Below are 20,516 nucleotides of genomic sequence, written 5' to 3'. Positions count from 1 at the left end.
GCAGAACATTCCATGTTGACTTTTTCAGCACATATTTTCGCTCATCGCCTCTGATTCTACATAAATTCCCAATGCAGCTGACACCAAAAGTCCCTTTACCTTCAATTTACGTAATGTGTTTTACAGCTGCAGATCCCGCGTGGTGTCTGTCGTTTTCAGTGTGTCCGAAAGAATGGAGACTATGCATTCGTATAACTGATTCACTTGATGGGTAATGAGTCTTCTACCTTCAGTGTGGATGCACAATTACGTTCAACCTTCTGCGGAAATCTAAGAGTAGCGAGCAAGGATGACATGGAGGGGGACTGCAGTTAGGTGGCACTCCATGCCAGTGTGGGTCAGCCGGTATGTGTGCTGAGACAGCCACGCAATTGCGATGAACAATGTGTCTGGGTGGCGCAATTTCTAAAGCAAGTGCCCAGTAAGCAGCTGAGTCTTGGTTTGGCACACATTTTCTTTCATCACTGCTGATTCCGCATAAAGCCCTAATGCAGCTGACATCAATAGTTTCTTTCCTTTCTCTTCTACATAATGTGTTTCACAGCTGCGAATTCTATGTGGTGTCTGTTTTTTCAGACATGTCCAAAGCAGTGTCGTAGCGTGAGGGGAGACTTTGAGACTTAGTCTCCCCTGTATTTGTGCTTAAAAAAGATTCAATAGTAATTCATAACAAAAATATAAATCACTTTCTGCTAAGAGCTCTAAATGTGACATCAGTCTTGTAGCCCGCGCCGCACCCTGGGTATTGGCGTATTTGCCTGCTTGAGACTCGACTGCTCTGCCTCCCTTCCCTTACCTGGCTGTGTGCGCCTGCGCCCCCTCCACTTCCTCTCTTCCACGAAGACCGGTGCGCCGCACTTACTAGCAGGCATCGAGACTAGTCTCTGCCGCTTCTATGCAGTATTTTAACACAGAAGTGAACAGTCGCGCGGTTTGTGTTCATAGTCATTCTTGTGAGATTTTAGTGCATAATTTCGTTGTGTCACCAACATGAGTGAGCGAGCAACTGAACACCTTACAGAATTTTTATTAAAAACGCCTTTTTCTACATTAACATACCGTACAAATAAAAGTTCGAATTGAAGGACTAACGACCTACTCCTATACTCAGTGTAGTTTTTAAGTGAAGCCAAACAAAAACTCACTTTTCAGACAGCCTGGTACGAAAAGTATACTTGGCTGACTGCGATTGCAGTTAATAACAGATTATATTGTTATATATGTCTTCTGTTTGGTGGTGAAAAGGAATAGTGCAATGAGGGCATTTGTACAATAAAAAACTTTGACCGGAATGCACCAAAGCACCAGATATCAAAACATCACCTGCAGAACAAAGAATCATTTCTGTTATTGGGCAAAAGTAGAACTGAGCACGCCCTTTCTGAAGCCGCTCGGCTGACAGCAATAAAATACAACGAACAAGTTGTATCCAATAGGAGAGTATTGGCTTGTATTATTCAGGCAATTGTAATTCTTTGTAAACGAGAACTAACTTTCATTCCAGGGCAGTTTGAACAATATCTAGTCAGTTCTCAGAGCTATATGGTGTTTTAAATTATACAATTGATGATACAGACTCTCAGTGGGACCCTGAATCTTTGAGCTGTGCTGTGAGAATGAAACGACGGATGGATGATCCTACGTTTGTCTACTTGCTTTGTTTCTACCGAGACTGCTTTGTTTATGTTGTTCAATTCTTTAATGTTCTTCAGCCAAAATGTGTTAGTATAACTGCTTGGCACGACGAAATAAGAACTGTTCTGAGAAACTTACGGCAATTAAGAACGGAAACATTCGTTGATGAATGCATTAAATGCAGTTTGTGTTTGAATGGCAACTTATCATTCCGTGACAGTCAAAAGACATCTCTCAGGGCACTAACTTACGAGATACTGCATTTGCAAATTGTTCAGATGGAAAGAAGATTTCAAGCGTTTCCCCAAATTCAATTTGTGAACTTTAGAACGAAAAGTGTTTCTCGAACTATCAAAAAGAATTCCCAAAGTTGAAACTGCTTCAGTTATTAGAACAGTACCCTCTTTTCAAACAAGAACAACTTGAAAATGCACTCTGTAACATATACGCTGATGTGAAAAAACAACCATCTCCAAGAATCCTCTTAAAGTACACTGTCAACAATGATTTAGACTGTGTTTATGAAGAAACAACGAAGTTCCTGCGTTTGGTTTTGATCCTACCTGCAACTACAGCAAGCAGTGAACGAAGCATGAGTACTCTTAAACGAGTGAAGAATTATTCAAGGAATTCAATGTCCAACACCCGGCTGTCGTGTTTGAGCACGTTAGCAATAGAAAAGACACTAATTGGTGAGCTATCCAGTGATCAGATCTTTGTAGACCGAGATATAGACTCATTTGTGGGAAGAAAAGACAGGCGCATTGCGCTTGTATACAAGAAAATGTAAGTGCTTCTTCTCTTGCTGCTGGAGTTCTACAAATTTGTCATCGTTTCTTGAACAAGTTAGTTATTATTATTATTATTATTATTATTGTTATTAGTGGCAGCGGTAGTGGTAGTAGTAGTAGTAGTAGTAGTTGTTGTTTTATTTGATGCATTTTGTTTCATCTGTTTAAATTATAGTTTATTGTACTTTTTGTCTACCTATAATAAATATAGTCTCTCCCCAACCTTTACAACCACGCTACGCCACTGGTCCAAAGGAACAGACACCACTCATTCATATTAACGTCGTACATATCCGTAACGAAAAACGTGACACTAAATGAGAGAATGTGTACCAATAATTCTAATTTTCGATTGCGGGATGAAATTTGCGCCGTATCATTAGTGGATGGTGAATTGTGTCTTGTTTCATGAATTACGGCTACAGTGCTATATGTGATATTTGATTCATATTCATGTGGGACAATTGTGCATGAACTCAAGCTGAATGGTCAGGGAAGCAAGCTGTATAGACAAAACAGCTGCTTCAGGAAGATGGCTACAATCACTATGTTACCGGTACATCAAAAGAGAGATGGGTCTGCACTAATAAAACGATTAGTTACTCCATGTTCGGAAGATGTGCTGAATCCGCAACCCTCTTCCTTTTTTATTGAAGATCGCTCAAGTTGGCATTGAGAACTTTATTGCGTCCACTACTGGTTTCGTATTTTGCAGCAGGCCATTTTTAAGTTCTTCGGAAAAATTTTGTGCAGAGGGACAACGTGGACGCAGTAGTTTCCAATAGCATCTGGAGTGGTTTTCATTAAATGAATGTGAAAACTGTATTTTCTTTCGAGTCCAACGATCGCACAAAATGTTTTTACTTTTCTGACCCTTTACTATCGCAGACTGCTGTCAACTGTTTCAAAATTGCAACCGACATTCACCACTCCAGCGGTAGGCCTTTGGTACTCGTGCTGGGACAGGTGCTACTTACGTAACGTAGAACCATGTTTATGGAAATAACTATGTACGCAATGGCTTTGTTTGTCACTGCTTGGGGAGTTCTCTTTTCGTGCAGAAGATTTAAAATCGTTCTCCAATATTTCTTGGGTCAGCCAAGGGACCAAAAGCCTCAAGAAGACACACATCCAAATGAAGAAGAAAAAAGGGAATGAGTTTTTCTTTTAGTACTACGTTATGCAAGGTATGTAGGTCTATAAAAAACCGCACAATTGACACAGTCCTATGAGTAAAACATTCTCTGCTGTACTTCTCACTCACATTCAAGTACTCTTCCTGTTTGAAATAGGGCCAGGTAAGTTCACCTAGTTGCAGAAGCTTCAAGGATATGTATTTATGGGATTTCTGTTTACTGCAGATGTTTATGTGTAGTTTCATCATGTATTCATCATGATCTTGGAAGCAGTTTATGACACTAACATCCATCAGTCACAGTTGGAATCCGTCAATTCATACAAATACTTGGGTGTAACTCTTTGTAGTGACATGAAATTAAACGACGACGTAAGCTCAGTCATGGGTAAAGCAGGTGGCAGACTTTTGGTTATTGGTAGAATATTAGGGAAATGCAGTAAGTCTACAAAGGAAACACTAATAGCTTATAAATCACTCGTGTAACCCATCATAGAATATTACTCATGTGTGTGGAACTTGTATACCAAATAGGACTAACAGGCGATAATGAACGTATAGAGATGATGGCAGCAGGAATGGTTACAGATTTGCTTTATCTCTGGATGAATGTCACAGAGATGTTGAAAGAACTGAAATGGCAGATCCTTGAGGATAGACATCAAGTAGCCCACAGAAGTCTGCTTACAAAGTTTTGAGAAGAGGCTTTAAATGATGGCCTGAAGAAAATACTACAATCCCTAGCTTATCACACCTACAGTGATCGTTAGGACAAACTTATCGATTAAGTACGGCACACACAGTGGCATTTCAAGAGTCATCCTTCCCACATTACATATGTGAGTGGAACAGTCAAAAGCCCTAGTAACTGGTGTTGGTATGATGGGACATACCTGATGCCATGCAGTTAGCAGTGGTTTACAGAGTATGAATATAGATTTTAGTACCATACAATTCTGCTGCCCATATATAGGTGCAAATTTTAATCTAACTACAGATATTAAATATTATGCCACAACAGGCTCACAGCCAGTTAGATGCAGTGCATCAAAAGCAGAAGAGAACATCATGCATATGTCTTTACACTTATTTGTTTAATTGTTCAGTAATATAAAAAAAATTATTTTCATTACTGTCTTTGACATGGTACTTAATAATATTTGATCGTGTCAATGGCCACTTCTTGTCATAACAGTACTGCTTCCAACACACCAGGATCCTGCTGCCATTATTGTTTAAAGTTATGATTTACTTTAACTGTTTTGAAAAGTTTTAATTTATTATTGGTATCCAATATCTGTTACGATATTTCGTCCCTTATTTACAATCCAAGAAGTGTGTGAGCTTTACAGAGGTAGCCAATGGAGTTAGAGCAAACATGGATCATCCTGATCAATATACGAGGTATTTTAAGATCATGAGAATCTATCTTCAGTGAGGGGATAAATGGCATATATAGTTTTCTCTCACCACATACTACCACCACTCATCCTGTCCCAGCTGGCCCTTGCGGCCGAACTGTTCTAAGCGCTTCAGTCCGGAACCGCGCTGCTGCAAAGGTCACAGGTTCGAATCTTGCCTCGGGCATGGATGTGTGTGATGTCCTTAGGTTAGTTAGGTTTAAGTAGTTCTAAGTTTAGGGGGCTGATGGCCTCATACGTTAGGTCCCATAGTGCTCAGAACCATTTGCACTGTTTTTGAACAATCCAGTCCCACACACTTACAAACAAACACACATATTCATTCCTGTTTAAGAAATACACTTTTACATGATAACTCCCTGGCAGACACCATCTCTAATATGCAGCACCATACCTTGCAGACTTGTAACTCTCCATTTTAATAATCTGATATGTGTCATTTACTTCAAAACATTGCTAAAATCATCTTCAACAGCGTTTCAGCTAACACTGAGAAGATAATTTAGCATCCCACTGTCATTGAGTTCATTAGAAAAGGAGTCATAGCTTAGTTGTAGAAGCGTGGAGAAAGAGAACAACTATAGCTTAGATGAAGGATTTCTTAGTGTGAGATACTGACATAGATGTTTGCCCCTAAGTTTCGCCACAGTTACATGTTCTGTCATATTTTAACCAATGGTTGTGGGAAAATGAATGCTAGAAATGTGATTTTATGCCACTCAAAGCTGATGGAAAATCAGATGCTGTCTAATTTGTGTCTTCATTATTGATTTTATAGGGCTAATGGTAATGATAAAGGCTACTTTCAACACTTGTAGTAGTGGGAGTGAGAGAATTCTTACCAATTTCAGCTATAAGTAGCCTGTAATCAAACCCCATTCTTATCTTCTATTGAACAAGTGCACTTCTGACCTAGTGTAGGTGCTGCTAAAGCAATTAATGCAATGTGTTGATGACACTGCCCAAGGAAATGTTCAGAATCTCTGTCAGTTTATTTAATTATCAGCAGTTTCAACTCATTTATTTTTGATGAGACACACTAATTAAACCTTGTAAATGGAGATTTGACTGCAGTTATGTTACATTCATGCTGCTACATGTTCCTTAAGTAGTCCTTCCTAAATAAACTATTGCTATGACACAGTTATGTGCCTTTCACATATGGGGGTGACATTGTTCTTTTATTGGTATAGACTTCCAACACTTCACTGTATGAATTATGACATCTGAATATCTTCCTAATGATAAATGTCCTTCTTTAGCCAGCTAAGGGCAGATTATGAAAGAAATGAATGGTAATACCCATCAGTTCAACATTAAATTGAAATAATTTTATGTTCACATCCCCCAACAATGTGTAATGTGAGGAACTTTAGGATGTTATTGGCATAGTCAGTGAAAATTAGTTTTAGAATTTACTGAAACAAATTTATTATAGACAGATAATTGGTCACATTTCCATGCATCTACTACTAGACATGATTTTTTTTTTTTGCAGGGAAACAAAAGCATCACCACTAAGACAACCTATTTTCCCATTTCATCTATCCATTATCAGCCTCATCTGGATACATTGTATACTGTGCAGTAATCTGGTAGAGGCTTCATTATCGTTTTCTTAGCAATTTTTCTAATGAAGGATGTTAAAGTAAATAAAAACTGCTTTACATGTTTTAATATGAACATGACTAATTTGAGAGTGTAGAAATTGCTGCTGATTCTCCAAAACTTTCACAAATACATAGGTTTTTATCATTTCTTTTAACTGTAACTGACCTTAGAAAACCAACTTTATGTGTCAACCTACAGTGAGTTATTTTGTTTTTATTGGTACTCCAAATTGAGAGTCATTTTTATGAAGTGTTCAGCTGAAGTGCATCCTATGATGGAAGTTACTTTTACAGTAGTGGATTTTGTTAGGCACCCATTTTGGAAGTAAATTGACATTACTGACATGTACTGATCAGTCAGAACATTATGACCACCTGCCTAAAAGCCGGTATGTCCACCTTTGGCATTGATAACAACAATGATGCATTGTGGTGTGGAATCAACCAGGCCTTGCTAGATCGCTGGATGGAGCTGGCACCACGTCTGCACACGCAAGTCAACTAATTCCCGTAAATTACTGGAATGGGGTGGGGCGATGTCCTTCGACGCCACGTTCAATCACATCCCGGATGAGTTTGATCGGGCTCAGATCTGGCAAGTTGGGGAGTAGGGCGGAGGGGGGGGGGGGCAGCATGCTAACTGGAAATCGCTACTGTGTTCCTCAGACAACTCTGTCACACTCCTGGCATTGTGGCATGTCACATTATCTTGCTGGAAGATGCCACTGCTGTCAGGAAACATCATCCTCATCAAGCAGTGTGCATGGTCTGCAACCAGTGTACGTTAATCCTTGGCCATCATGCACCAGCTCAACTGGACCCATGGATGCCCACATGAATGTACCCCAGAGCATAATGGAGATCTCACCGCCCTGTCTTGATCCTATGGTACAGCTATCAAGAAGCTGTTCCCCTGGAAGATGACTGATTTGCACCCTCCAATTGGCATGATGAAGAAGGTTTCAGTATTCATCAGCATCAGACCTTGTGGCACTCTGCTACTGCCCCACCATCCAGTACCAATCGTCACGTACCTATGTCAGTTTCAGTTGTAGGCATCATGATGTTAACATTGGCACATGTATGTGTCGTCGGCTGCAGACTCCCATCATTAGGAGTGTACAGTGCACTGTGTGTTCAGACACACTTGTATTCTGCCCAGTATTAAAGTCTGATGTTAGTTCCACCACATTCCACCATGAGTACTGTTTTACGAGTATGCCCAGCCTATGACATCTGACACCCGTAATGAGGGGTGGTCGCCCAACTGCACAGTGTCTGCACGTGGTTTTACCTTGGTTTTGCCACATGTTGAAGACACTCACCACAGAACTCCTCAAACACCCGGCAAGTTATGAAGTTTCTGAAATGCTCATGCTGAACTTCCAGGCTATCACAATCTGCCCTTGGTGAAACTCAGACAGGTGGTGTGCATTACTCATTCTGAACATGGTCAGCACACTCACTGATACTACATGCACTGTGTGTGTGTCTGACTAGTAGTCATTCCTTGCGCTTCACTTTGCTGTCACCTGGAGGGGTTTATATCGATAGTGGGTTATTGGTCATAATGTTCTGGCTAATCAGTGTTAAGGAATTATGTAAATGTTACTCTGGTGCACCATTTGCACTCAATACTTGATGGAAATGGAAATGTCGTGTGGCTAGGGCCTCCCGTCGAGTAGACCGTTCGCCTGGTGCAAGGCTTTCTAGTTGACGCCAGTTCGGCAAATTGCGTGTCTATGGGGATGAAATGATAATGATAAGGACAACACATCACCCAGTCCCTGAGCGGAGAAAATCTCCGACCGAGCTGGGAATCGAACCCGGGCCGTTTGGTATGACATTCCGTCGTGCTGACCACTCAGCTACCAGGGGCGGACTACTCAATACTTGATGAAAAATGCAATGTAATGAAAGTATTTTATGACTAGCCTTTCCCCTGTGGCCTTGACCATATACGCATTTTATACATATTTGCATATATTTCCTCCATCCCCCTTCCCACCTCTAACTCTTCATCCTCCTGTCTTTGTGTCCACCTCATTCTCCCTTCCTGCTCCCTCCGTAATTACCTATTCTCTCCTGCTATCTCTCTCTGTCCATCTCCTGCTCTATTCATTTCGACATTCTCCCATGTATGCCCATGTGCATGTATGGCTCCTCTATAACAGGTCAAAAAAGCAGGTCGATACTACTCCCATAACACACCTATCATATGTGAGCGAGACAGCCTACAAATCTGGGGCTTGGGAAACCTTTTCGGAAATCATTGTGGACTTCAATATTCCAAGATCCACAGTGTCAAGTGTTTGCTGGCAATACCAAATTTCAGGCATCACCTTTCAGAAAATGCAATTTCCAATGGCCTTCACTTAATGATGGAGAGCAGTGGCTTTTGGGTAGAGTGTCAGCGCTAATCAGACAAGCAACACTGCATTAAAAAAAAAAAAAAAAAAAAAAAAAAAAAAAAAAAAAAAAAAAAAAAAAAAACAACGCAGAATTCAATGTGGAATATGCGACAAACGTATCTGTTAGGACAGTATGGTGAAATTTGCTATTATTGGGCTGTGGCAGAGATGACCAATGTGAATACCTTTGCTGACAGCACTAAATCACCTGCATTGCCTCTTCTGAGCTCATAATCATATCCTTTCGACACTAGATGGCTGGAAAACCAAGGCTTGGTCAGATGAGTCCTAATTTCACTTTGTAAGAGCTGATGGTAGGGATCGAGTGTGTCACAGACCCCTCGAAGCCATGGACCATGTTGTCAACAAGGCACTGTGCAAGCTGTTGGCGGCTCCATAATTGTGTGGGGTGGGTGTACATGGAACAGACTGGGTCCTCTGGTACAACTGAACGAATTATTGAATGTAAATGGTTTTGTTTGGCTATTTTGAGAGCATTTGCAGCCATTCATGGACTTCATGTTCCCAAACAATGATAAACTTTTTATGGATGAAAATGCACCATGTCCCTGGGCCACAGTTGTTTGTATTTGAAGAACATTCTGGATGATTTGACCAAATGATTTGGCCACCCAGACTGCTTGATATGAATCCTGTCAAACATTTATGGGACATAATTGAGAGGTCAGTTCATGTACAAAAATCCTGCATCAGCAACTCATTCACAATTAAGAATGGGAATAGAGGCAGGATGGCTCAGTATTTCTGCATGTGACTTCCAATGACTTGTTGAATTCATATCCTCAATGCTGGCAATTTTCTGGAGGGAAGTTTATGTTCTTGTCATGAAACACCTATTGAAAAAAATTAGAGAATAAGCCGCTGTGAAAGACCACAGAACAACTTTATTGCCACAGTAAAGATCATGAAAAGAAGAAAAAAGAAATTAGTGTTCATATTTAAGCAAACAGACATTTATTTCTCCATTGTTCGATTTGTGAGTGAGATAGGAAAGGGAATTATTAGTTGTGGTACAAGGTACCTTCCACCATAGTGGATTGTGAAATAAAAGTAGATGTAGAAGGTTAGAAAGTAAAGGCAGGTCACTATGACCTCATGACGAGGATCTCCTACAGGTGAATTAATCTGATGTTGGGGCCTGGGTGAACTGCCTTCCTTTTTTAACCTTCAGCACTCAAATCTCTTTCTCTTCCTGGAGTTTGCTATAACATATGGTTTTATTTTGGTTCTGAATGCCAGAAGACAAAATAATGTATTTCTGACAACTTATACACTAGTGACTAGAGTAAAATGTTAGAGAAGAATGAGACAAAATATATTTGGAAATTGTGTTTGTGTTTAATTTCATGACTCATAAAACTGTGTTATTTCAGAAACTTAATTTCCTTATTAGCTCTATATTTTGTTGAAGATAAATGCACAAATACTTAAATGTTGGATGTTAATGTCTCTTTCAACTCACTTAAATGTATCAAAGACAACAACCTCATCAATCTTAGGATCCAACAAATATGATCAAAGTGCAAGTTAATACTTATTCCATCTAATATTATGGGATACCCAAAAAGAAAAACTGGAATTATTTTTTAGAAGCTATATATTTTCAAACTATGTACAAAATGACCTGATCCCCTTGAAAATACTTTCCATTATAACTAATACTTTTCTCCCACTGGCACTTCCAATGTTCAAAACATTTTTTGTAGTCATCTTTAGAAATAGCCGAAAGCTTCTACCTCCTTTTTTGACTTCTTTAATGTTGTCAGATTGGTGTCCTTTCATGCACCTTTTCATCCATGGAAATAAGAAAAAGTCGAAGAGAGAGAAGTCAGGTGAGTAAGGTGCATGCCAATTTTACCCAAAAACTAACAGAGATGGCTGTGTGTGCAGGTGCATTGTCGTGTTGGTAGAACCATTTCCTGTCTCCCACAAATCAAGTCTTTTTTGATAAACACTGTTGTGTTTAAAACTTCCAAGTAAAGGTTTAATTGATGGTCTGACCCAATGGCACAAACTATCATTGATTTGGGCAGTTGACTGATGTCCAGAAAAAGGTTTAACATCAATTGACATGTCGCCAGTTTTAAATTGAGCAAACTACTCGTATGCTTGAGTTTTTCCCATAGCTTCATCTTGGTAAGCTGTTTTCAACATTAAAACAGTTTCAGCAACATATTTACCAAGTAGAAAATAAAATTTCACAGCTAGGTGTTGTTCACTTAAACTTGTCATCATAAAAGTGAAACAAGAATAAAACAGTGCCAGCAAAAACAATCACTGCAGATGAACAGAACAAGCCAAATGACAACACAGGTGCACTGTACTAGCAGTAAGTTGCACTATACGTGCCTAGTGGCAGAAATACATATGACACAAGATCTGCCCACAGTATTGTTATTCTGGTATTTAAGGGACACCCTCGTATACCCATCAGTGTGAGCACTCATTTGCATGACTTGATGTGAAACTCCAACTGTGCAAGAATGATAGCTGTAGTACTGTAAGACAGAATTTTCTCTAGTCAAATGTTCACTACCAAATCCTATTTCTTGCCAAAACTCATAAAGGAAAGCTACTTGTTTACTTTTTCTCCTTGACTCTCTTAAAATTTCACAAACTATTAGAAATATAGGTTTTCTGTTGTGTAGCCCTTACTGTCTGATACCAGAAATGCCCATACCCTTTCCTAGAATGTGATTAATCTGTTATCGAACACAGGAACAAAAACTCATTTACAGTTGCCATCCATACCATCAGTGTGATTGTTTCATTTGGTGAGTGTTTTCTCTTTGTATTAATCATATGTTTCTGATCCATTGTGTATTGTGTACATAATTCAGTTTTGTGGCTGCAGTTATTTGATTAGCTCAGAGTGAACTTTCTCATACATGTTAATGTACACCATTGTTGGGCATATTTTATAAGAAAGCTGACTTCACAGATGTTACTAAATATTGACAACTCTTACCTCTTATGTAACTTTCTAATTGTTGTCAGCCCTCTGACTAGTAATGAGATACTTACAAAATCACCGTTGGGATCTCAAAAGAATCACTCTATTGATAAAGCTGATAATGCCTTCAGTTAACAGATAGTAAAATTTTTTAAATGGTAAAGGATCATCAGCTGGAATTGTCTCTGACTTATTAAAGAGTTTTTATTGTTCAATCACAATGTACCATAAGAGAAATTAAGTTTTTATGCGATAGCTTGTTCAGCACATGCCAGATTTAGTTCCTATTTATGAATCAGGATGAAAAATGTTACACTAGGCTTGTGGGTAATACAAAGAGGGACACAGGCTTCCAGCATGCTAGGTTGTTGAAGGGCCAGCAACTTGTGATACCATTTCCATATGACAAACAGCTAAAGTTGCAAAATGCTCTTTTTATTACTTGATGATCACCAGTTTTAGGTTTTTATTCATAACTCATTCTCAGATCATCCATCGAAGCAGAACGAATATTATTCCACACAGCAAAAAATCATGACAATTATTAGCAAAATGGAGTGCAGTGCAAATGATCATGAAATGTGTATCCAGTTTTGTGATCACTTTCTTTGTACTTCTGTGCAAACTGACTGTAATGAATTTTTGGTGTCTGGAGTAACATTTATTCTGATTGGATGGATGATTTGAGGATGGGTTATGAATAAAAACCCAAAACTAGACATGATCAAGTAATAGAGATATTTTGCAATTTTGGTTATTTGTTGTATTGAAATTGCAAAGAGAGATACCATTTCACCTTCATGGGGAGAAAATACACTGATTAATCCTAAGAGTTCTATTATGGGTCCATTGCTGTTCACGTCAAATGTTAGTGATTAATCAGTTTATCCCAGGATAACTCACCACTTAGGCAAAAAGTATTCTCTACACAAAAGAAAGTAATTAGAATTAAATGTGATGACAACACATATAAATTTTTGAGGAATCTGTTAAGCAATAGGGAATTTTAAACACATCGTTGCAGCACATTTATTACCTCATTACATTCATTCTCGTGATTGCTACGGTCGCAGGTTCGAATCCTGCCTCGGGCATGGATGTGTGTGATGTCCTTAGGTTAGTTAGGTTTAAGTAGTTCTAAGTTCTAGGGGACTGATGACCACAGATGTTAAGTCCCATAGTGCTCAGAGCCATTTCAAATATTTGAACTTTCATTCTCAACTCACTGTAGTTTGAAAGTAACAGAGATATTCGCCTATACAATGCCAGAATAAAAAGTGATCTGCACTTCCCCTTGGTGAATCTAACTGTGGCACAGAAAGGAATGCAATTCTCAGCCATAAAACTCTTTAATATTCTATACAAAGATATAAAATGTCTGACAGATAGCACAAGTGTTCTTAGATATATATTAGAGTTGTTTATCCATAAAAACCCATTGTGTACCGCAGAGGAATTCCCAATACATTGATTTTCTTCTAAATGTGTAGGAATTTTTTTGTACATAATATGACGTCCTGGCACCAGATATGTTCTGATTAGGAATGGCTCTAGTGACATAACATGAGTGTTCACTCAGAGCATCTTTTAGATGGTTATTGAAGAAGTATTTTGTAGTTATTTGCATGTTCTAGGAGTATATTGGTGACCATTTCCAATTATATAGAAAGAGAAATAGGTTTGTATAGTCGAAATATTGCTATATGCTCATCATTTACATAAGTCAATCTTTACTTCAATCTCAGTATGTGGTATACTTCAATCTCAGTATGTGGTATAGGAGAAGATTCCAAGTGAAAAATGAGTTTAATGTCTATTTCAGTCTTTCATTAGCTGCCAGCACATTTAATTCACAAAGGACTCTCTCAGATATTTTTAGGGCTGTGCATTCCCTCCTTCTGTCCTTGAGTAGGCAAATTTGCTTATAATAAGTGCTACTGGTACTTTTGATCCTACACTTATATTTAAAAATGCTACCAATTTTTTTTCCCAAAAGTGTTACTGGTTCCTCATACCAAACTTCATATGAGAGAGTAAATGTGCTGAGAGGCTGCTGTTAGTCTGCCCTATCTTCTTAAATGGTTTTATATACAAGGTAAAGTATGGAAACTGGCTAAAAATCATAGCCAGAATAGCCCATAAACCGCATTATTAATATATGAGGTGGATTTGACATTTAGCTGATGTGCCTTTATGTGTCCTGGAAGTGAGTGCTTTAACATGCTCTTTTATCTGGACAGGTTACAGTGCTCTGAAATGTATTTTAAATGAGCTGTTTGAAGTTATGAAAACACTTTATTATGTCTCACAACATAGTTTACTACTATCACTATCTGAAATCAAACTACTAACAAAATTTTAAGATTTCATTTAATTTATAGAATACTGACAATACTTAAGACATTGCCTATTAATTCAGGATATTTAACTATTTACAATAATGCAGTAGTTGTGCCAAATTTGTTGTCAGTAATAATTGCCACTTTAAGAATAATATTATAATAATATGTTAAAATAGAAGAAAACTGGTTTTTTCTTGTTCTTCTGATACAGAATAATAAAGTGCATGTGGCAAGTGTATTGTATCATCTTCATGATAAAATTCTACAGCATTTTGACACTACTGTTTGCAATGTTTTCAAATGCAGTTTTCTTCTATCTTGTGTAAGGTTTCTTCTGTTTACTGATAAATGGACAGTCTAAGTATGAACCAGTATGCAACAGAGCCCAGGCAAAACAAATTATTAAATGTAATGAGAAGAAAATTTTTAGTTGACTTCAGCTGCATAGTGTATAAATTGTCACAACTTGTTGTGTGAACATTATTTATTTTTCCTGAACAAATCACTACTCTACTCTTAAGTTGCTGAGACTGAGGATCCATTAGTGCTTTATATGGAGTGATACGTAAAATGTCAGAGTCTCTTCTTGTTAGCACTACAGCACCACAAACAAATAGGGAAGGGGAAAAGACTGGAAGCTGCATTGGTGGATCAGGAAGCATGTGCAGTATCGGAGGGGAAGCGGAGAAGTTAATTGCTAGGTTTAGGACAGGGACTGCTGGAGACTGAGGCCAAGGACTTTACGTGGAAAAAGTATATGTTTTAGGGGGAGGTTATGCTGCACAGTTCCAAAAATCTGTAGTAGGTGGAAATAATTCAGAGGGTGCCAGCTGTGAAGTAGTCATTAAAGTAAAGCACATCATACTAAGCAGAATACTCAGCAACAAAGTGATCCAGCTGCACATTAGCCACTGATTGGCGGTGGCCATTCATGCAGACAACTTGGTAGTTTCATGCCCGTGCAGATAGCCGCAGAGTGGTTGCATCATAGTTTGTAATGAAATGGCTCCTTTTACAAGCAGTCCTTACTTTTACGATGCAGAAGATGTCTGTGACAGGACTGAAGTAGGTGGTAGAGGGAGGATTTATGGGATAGGTTTTGCATTTAAGTCTATTGCAGGGATATGATCCTTGATGCAAGGGTTTGGGACAAGGGACGGAGTATGGATGGGCAGAGATATTGCGTAGGGTTGGCACGCAGCAGGATACCACTGTGGAAGGGGTGGTGAGTATAGTAGGTAGGATATTTCTCCTTTCCAGTCATGGCTAGAGGTATTCAGAACACTGGCAGAGAATGTGATTGACTTGCTCCAGCCCTTAGTGGTATTGAGCCTCGAGGATAGCTCTCCATTATGGCCAGACAGTGGATATTTTTTTCTTCATAATTACAGTATATTACCTGAAAAACTAAAACAGGGCACACAAATCACATTTACTTCAATAGCAATATATTTATTAACTATGTATTTCTAGTACTTAATTCTTTTAGTACCACAACTAAATCTGCTAATAAAAAAACTACAAAAAAATCTCTTAATGAGTTACCCAACAACTAATACTACTTTAAACCCTACAGAATCTGTTGTCTGTTCCTTAATTTATTTTGATGTGCTTAAGTTGTAGATGGTTATTTCCACTATGGGATCCATCCTCATACACAATGGATGTGTGAGAGATGTTAGGTAAGTTGAGAGACTACGTATGGGAGATCTGTTTCTGGGTGAGGTTGAGAGATTAATTTCGGTCTGTGAAGGCCTCAGTGAGATTCTTGGCATATTTGGAGAGTGACTGTATGACACTAAAGATGTGAGGACCAGTGGTACTGAAGCTGTATGGAAGGGACTTCTTGGTATGAAATGGATGTCAGCTGTCAGAATGGAGGTATTGGTTGTGGTTGACACATCTGATGGAGACAGAGGCACTGATTTATCCTTGAGGTGAAGGTCAACATCAAGGAAGTTGGCATGTTGCATTGAGGAGGACTAGGTGAAATGATTGGAGAGGTGGTGTTGAGATTCTGGAAGCATGTCAACAGGGTTTTTTTCACCCTTGGTCCAGATCACAAAAATGTCATCAGTTAATCTGAACCAGGTGACTGTTTTTAGATTCTGAGTGGTTAGGATGCACTCCCCTTGATAGCCTGTGAATAGGTTGGCATAGAACGCTTACTTGTGGTTGTTCATTGCTGTACAACAGGTTCATCTGTAGTTGATCCCTTCAAAGGAGTAATAATTGTGGGCGAGAATAAAATTGATCACGGTGACCGGAAAGGAGATTGCAGGTTTGGAGTTGGTTTGCCATTGGTAAAGTCAATGTTAAATGGTAACAGGGCCATTGTCATTTGGGATGTTAGTGTAGAGGGAGGTGGCATTGATAGGGCTGAGCAGGGCTCTGAGTGGTAAAGGAAAAGGAACTGTGCAGAGTCGGCAGTGGATGTGGTTAGTGTCTTTTATATTAGAGGGTAGGTTACAGGTTATAGGCTGCATGTAGTGCTGCACAAGAGGAAAGGTGCCCTCAGTGTGGCAGTAGGGCATCCTGAGTGGTTGGGTTTATGGACTTCAGAAAGCATGTAGAAGGTAGCACTGTGGGGAGTGGTGGTGTTGAGGAGAGAGACAGACTCAACGGAGAGCCTCTGAGATGGACTTAAGGGTATGAGGAGGGACTAGTGATCATGCTGGATTTCTGGAATAGACTCTTTGTGACAGGGTTTTTAGGTGGGTATATCAGACAGCTGGTGGAACCACTCTGCTAGATAATCCCTGCAGTTCGTAACCAGAGGGGTGGAGCTTTTGTTGGCTGTTAGGATCATAAGCTTGGGATCAGATATTAGGTGATGGAGTGAGGTTGTTGCTGTGGATATAATCTACATCTACATCTACATTGATACTCCGCAAGCCACCCAACGGTGTGTGGCGGAGGGCACTTTACGTGCCACTGTCATTACCTCCCTTTCCTGTTCCAGTCGCGTATGGTTCGCGGGAAGAACGACTGTCTGAAAGCCTCCGTGCGCGCTCTAATCTCTCTAATTTTACATTCGTGTTCTCCTCGGGAAGTATAAGTAGGGGGAAGCAATATATTCGATACCTCATCCAGAAACGCACCCTCTCGAAACCTGGCGAGCAAGCTACACCGCGATGCAGAGCGCCTCTCTTGCAGAGTCTGCCACTTGAGTTTATTAAACATCTCCGTAACGCTATCACGGTTACCAAATAACCCAGTGACGAAACGCGCCGCTCTTCTTTGGATCTTCTCTATCTCCTCCGTCAACCCGACCTGGTACGGATCCCACACTGATCAGCAATACTCAAGTATAGGTCGAACGAGTGTTTTGTAAGCCACCTCCTTTGTTGATGGACTACATTTTCTAAGCACTCTCCCAATGAATCTCAACCTGGTACCCGCCTTACCAACAATTAGTTTTATATGATCATTCCACTTCAAATCGTTCCGTACGCATACTCCCAGATATTTTACAGAAGTAACTGCTACCAGTGTTTGTTCCGCTATCATATAATCATACAATAAAGGATCCTTCTTTCTATGTATTCGCAATACATTACATTTGTCTATGTTAAGGGTCAGTTGCCACTCCCTGCACCAAGTGCCTATCCGCTGCAGATCTTCCTGTATTTCGCTACAATTTTCTAATGCAGCAACTTCTCTGTATACTACAGCATCATCCGCGAAAAGCCGCATGGAACTTCCGACACTATCTACTAAGTCATTTATATATATTGTGAAAAGCAATGGTCCCATAACACTCCCCTGTGGCACGCCAGAGGTTACTTTAACGTCTGTAGACGTCTCTCCATTGATAACAACATGCTGTGTTCTGTTTGCTAAAAACTCTTCAATCCAGCCACACAGCTGGTCTGATATTCCGTAGGCTCTTACTTTGTTTATCAGGCGACAGTGCGGAACTGTATCGAACGCCTTCCGGAAGTCAAGAAAAATAGCATCTACCTGGGAGCCTGTATCTAATATTTTCTGGGTCTCATGAACAAATAAGGCAAGTTGGGTCTCACACGATCGCTGTTTCCGGAATCCATGTTGATTCCTACATAGTAGATTCTGGGTTTCCAGAAATGACATGATACGCGAGCAAAAAACATGTTCTAAAATTCTACAAGAGATCGACGTAAGAGATATAGGTCTATAGTTTTGCGCATCTGCTCGACGACCCTTCTTGAAGACTGGGACTATCTGTGCTCTTTTCCAATCATTTGGAACCCTCCGTTCCTCTAGAGACTTGCGGTACACGGCTGTTAGAAGGGGGGCAAGTTCTTTCGCGTACTCTGTGTAGGATCGAATTGGTATCCCGTCAGGTCCAGTGGACTTTCCTCTATTGAGTGATTCCAGTTGCTTTTCTATTCCTTGGACACTTATTTCTATGTCAGCCATTTTTTCGTTTGTGCGAGGATTTAGAGAAGGAACTGCAGTGCGGTCTTCCTCTGTGAAACAGCTTTGGAAAAAGGTGTTTAGTATTTCAGCTTTACGCGTGTCATCCTCTGTTTCAATGCCATCATCATCCCGTAGTGTCTGGATATGCTGTTTCGAGCCACTTACTGATTTAACGTAAGACCAGAACTTCCTAGGATTTTCTGTCAAGTCGGTACATAGAATTTTACTTTCGAATTCAATGAACGCTTCACGCATAGCCCTCCTTACGCTAACTTTGACATCGTTTAGCTTCAGTTTGTCTGAGAGGTTTTGGCTGCGTTTAAACTTGGAGTGGAGCTCTCTTTGCTTTCGCAGTAGTTTCCTAACTTTGTTGTTGTACCACGGTGGGTTTTTCCCGTCCCTCACAGTTTTACTCGGCACGTACCTGTCTAAAACGCATTTTACGATTGCCTTGAACTTTTTCCATAAACACTCAACATTGTCAGTGTCGGAACAGAAATTTTCGTTTTGATCTGTTAGGTAGTCTGAAATCTGCCTTCTATTACTCTTGCTAAACAGATAAACCTTCCTCCCTTTTTTTATATTCCTATTAACTTCCATATTCAGGGATGCTGCAACGGCCTTATGATCACTGATTCCCTGTTCTGTACATACAGATTCGAAAAGTTCGGGTCTGTTTGTTATCAGTAGGTCCAAGATGTTATCTCCACGAGTCGGTTCTCTGTTTAATTGCTCGAGGAAATTTTCGGATAGTGCACTCAGTATAATGTCACTCGATGCTCTGTCCCTACCACCCGTCCTAAACATCTGAGTGTCCCAGTCTATATCTGGTAAATTGAAATCTCCACCTAAGACTATAACATGCTGAGAAAATTTATGTGAAATGTATTCCAAATTTTCTCTCAGTTGTTCTGCCACTAATGCTGCTGAGTCGGGAGGTCGGTAAAAGGAGCCAATTATTAACCTACAATAATGTTGGTTTCCTTGATGAGGGATATGGTGAATGTTGCCTCACCATGCTCGTACTGATAGACTTGATGTACTACACTACTGGCCATTAAAATTGCTACACCACAAAGATGATGTGCCACAGACATGAAATTTATTTGACAGGAAGAAGATGCTGTGATATGCAAATGATTAGATTTTCAGAGCATTCACACAAGGTTGGCGCCGGTGGCGACACCTACAATGTGCTGACATCAGGAAAGTTTACAACCGATTTCTCATACACAAACAGCAGTTGACCGGAGTTGACTGGTGAAATGTTGTTGTGATGCCTCATGTAAGGAGGAGAAATGCATACCATCTGGTTTTCGACTTTTATAAAGGTCGGATTGTAGCCTATCGCGATTGTGGTTTATCGTATCGTGACATTGCTGCTCGCGTTGGTCGAGATCCAACAACTGTTAGCAGAATATGAAATCCGTGGGTTCAGGAGGGTAATACAAAATGCCGTGCTGGATCCCAATGGCCTTGTATCACTAGCAGTCGAAATGACAGGCATCTTATATGCAAGGCTGTAACGGATCATGCAGCCACGTCTCGATCCCAAAGTCAATAGATGGGGACGTTCGCAAGACAACAACCATCCGCACGAAGAGTTCAACGATGTTTGCAGCAGCATGGACTATCAGCTCGGAGACTGTGGCTGCGGTTACCCTTGATGCTGCATCACAGACAGGAGTTCCTGCGATGGTGTACTCAATGACAAACCTGGGTGCAAAATGGCAAAACGTCATTTTTTCAGATAAATCCATGTTCTGTTTACAGCATCATGATGGTCGCATCCGTGT

The 20,516-nt window shown here is 39.9% G+C and overlaps 1 long non-coding RNA gene across 1 annotated transcript in view; it reads left to right on the top strand.

The window, feature by feature from the left end:
- Nucleotides 1-3,492: 3,492 nt before the first annotated feature.
- LOC124555038 overlaps nucleotides 3,493-20,516 on the top strand; it is a 31,970-nt gene continuing 14,946 nt past the window's right edge. The window contains exon 1 of the long non-coding RNA XR_006968509.1: nucleotides 3,493-3,613. This is a non-coding gene — a long non-coding RNA (uncharacterized LOC124555038). The remainder of the gene's footprint in view (nucleotides 3,614-20,516) is intronic.

Source organism: Schistocerca americana, chromosome X, assembly GCF_021461395.2.
Source record: "Schistocerca americana isolate TAMUIC-IGC-003095 chromosome X, iqSchAmer2.1, whole genome shotgun sequence".
Taxonomy (NCBI): domain Eukaryota; kingdom Metazoa; phylum Arthropoda; class Insecta; order Orthoptera; family Acrididae; genus Schistocerca; species Schistocerca americana.
Note: the sequence above shows the minus strand (reverse complement) of the source record. Positions and strands in the feature narration are given on the sequence as shown.